Source organism: Neophocaena asiaeorientalis, unplaced genomic scaffold (genome assembly GCF_003031525.2).
Source record: "Neophocaena asiaeorientalis asiaeorientalis breed wild unplaced genomic scaffold, Neophocaena_asiaeorientalis_V1.1 scaffold469, whole genome shotgun sequence".
Lineage (NCBI taxonomy): Eukaryota > Metazoa > Chordata > Mammalia > Artiodactyla > Phocoenidae > Neophocaena > Neophocaena asiaeorientalis.
In genome coordinates, this window is record NW_020172691.1 from 2520952 (window position 1) to 2523372 (window position 2421).

At 59.9% G+C, this 2421-nt stretch overlaps 1 protein-coding gene across 1 annotated transcript in view; it reads left to right on the forward strand.

Annotated features, from left to right (window-relative positions):
- Positions 1-1496, forward strand: part of SHC2 (SHC adaptor protein 2) — a 29331-nt gene extending 27835 nt beyond the window's left edge. Inside the window, exon 13 of the mRNA XM_024740055.1 lies at positions 801-1496. The gene's annotated coding sequence lies outside the window, so the exon portion shown is untranslated. The remainder of the gene's footprint in view (positions 1-800) is intronic.
- The last annotated feature ends 925 nt before the right edge of the window (positions 1497-2421 follow it).

Here is a 2421-nt window from a genome sequence, read left to right on the forward strand (position 1 = left end):
GCGGCTGGTGTGAGGTGGGGGCCTGGCTAGGCAGGGGAGGATGCGGCCGAGCTGGGGCGCAGAGGGGTCTGGGTGGCAGCCACAGTCTTTGGGGAGCAGACAGAGGCAGGACCCGGGGATACAGGGAAGCTGGGAGCGGGGGGCTCAGCTCGCAGAGGGAAGGGGTTGGTGGAATTTCCCCAAAGGCTGAGAGGTGCTTCTGGGCCAGGTTGGGCTGCTCTCCGGTCCCCATGACAACAGTCTCTTTCTGCCTCCTTCCCCACTCAGCGCTGGCCTGCTCCCTGCCCCCAGCCAGGCCTCGGCCACCACCGCAGGCAGAGACAGGATTCCCAATCTGGGGCAGGGCTCCAGGGATGGGGGTGGCCTGTGGAACACCTGAAACGATCTGCGGCGCCGTGGGGCCGTGTGTGTGCACGTGCCGGGGTCTGACCTGCTTCCCTTCTACTCCCTAAGTTGTTTGTGACCCGAGAAGCAACACCGGTGGCAGTAATCATAGGTGCTAACGCAGCAGCTGTTGCGTCCAGGCCCTGAGCTCATCCCTTCTCCACATCTTCACTGACTCCCATGCACCGCTGACAAAGGCAATGGTAATAGCGTTCTCAGCAGCACAGAGAGGTTAAGGGACTACCCTAGGTCACACAGCAAGACCACGGAGGAGCTGGGACTCGAACCCTGGCCCTCAGCCTGAGGCTTGACACTGGCTCACTTTGCTGCCTTGTAACTGAGGTCTCTGACACCTGAAGCCGGGTCTCCGGTTGCTGTCTCTGCTGAGCCTTGACCTCTCCTTCTTCCTCCCCCAGGTTGTGGCTCTCAGCCTGTGGCTCCTGTCCCCGCTCCCCCGGATGGCCCTGTGGTGGCCTTGGGGGGCCCTCAGCCTTTCTCTGGACCCTGGTCGGGCCGGAATCGCCGCTGTCTCTCCTTCCTCCGCGTGGGTCTCTGGAATCTTCCTTCTCCAGCTGGCCCTGGGCTGGGCTGGGTCAAGCCCGCCGGGAGACGGAGCCCACGACCCCTTTCTCCCACCGAGCCCTCTGCCTGCCGCCAGCCTTCACCTGGAGTGAGAGCACACATACCAAAGACAGAGCCTTTTCTCGCCTTTAAAGAAAGTATATCAAAAAGCAGCCATCTATCTCAGAGCCCTGGCCCAGGCTCCCGATGGGGCAAGGAGGCACCGTTTCCTTTCCCGGCTGGACGTCAGCTCACCTCCCTGGAACCAGCAGGTCCCCAGTTCCCTGGCATGGAGATGGATTCCTGTCCTGGCCGGGCTCAGATTTTCCACCTGAAAAATTAGTGCACAGTTGTCTTTTGGGGGGAGAATCGAGGTGCTTTGGGCCCTCAGGCCAGGGCAAATGCTGATGTGGAAGTGGGGGGCAGCCTTGGGATGATGGGGGGTATCCAGGCAACCCCAAGACAACTGACACGGGTGGGGGTGGTTGTGAGGCCCCCGCCCTCCCAGCTGTCAACCTGCACTGGACACTTGGACTCTGTTTGTAATTAAACCTGGGAATGACCACGGGGCGCGTGAGCCGTCCTGCGCCTTACAAGGCCCTCTCGGGGTGGGGGTCTGGGTTCAGTCTCCTGGTGGGGGGAAGCCAAGGCAGCACCGGATTTGGCCTCCCAGGGGCTGGAGGAAGAGGGAGACAGGCCCTGGCTGTGCCCCTGTTTGTGGGGGGTGTGGCGAATCCCCTGACATTTCCCAGAACCTCAATCTTATCCCGAGACAAAGCACACTCCAGCTCCTCTGTTAAACATACCCCCAGCTTCTCTTTGGAAACACTCTATCTCCCAAATGCCAGAAACTTCTTCTGTCCTTCGAGATACCCCCAGATATCTGGTAAAAAGCTCTTTGTTTTCTTCTCCAAATAGCTCCTAACTTGTCCTGAAAGATGGCCTGACTTCTCGGTCTCCCAACGTCTCTCGTCCTCATTTTCCTGAGAAGACCCCAGTTCTCTCTCAGGCCCCTTTATCGACCTCAAAGCCCCTACTTCTCCCGCGTGCCCAGCTCCCTGCTCTGGCACCCGACTCTCTTCTCCTGACCTTCCCTCACATGATTTCTACTTCCCAGGGAGACCCCCATCTCTCCCCAGGACCCTCCTTCAACTCCTCCCACAAACATGGAGGCATCCCTCCCAAGGAGGCACCCCAAGCCTCACCACATCCCTGCCAGGCTGGGCCACACCTCTACCCAGGGTCTGGCTCTGGGGAGGGGCTGTGCTTTCTCTGCTGTCAGCAGGCTCTGTCCCAGGCTGTGGGGGGACTTGGTAAGGGTGTGGGCAGTGAAACCCACTCTGGTCTGCCTGTAACTAGGGGGGAAGCCATCAAAAGGCAGAGCCAGAAGGGGACTCTGATGCCATGTCTCTTACTTCAGAGATCTGGAGACAGAGCCACCAATCCATCCATCCATCCATCCATCCATCCACCCAC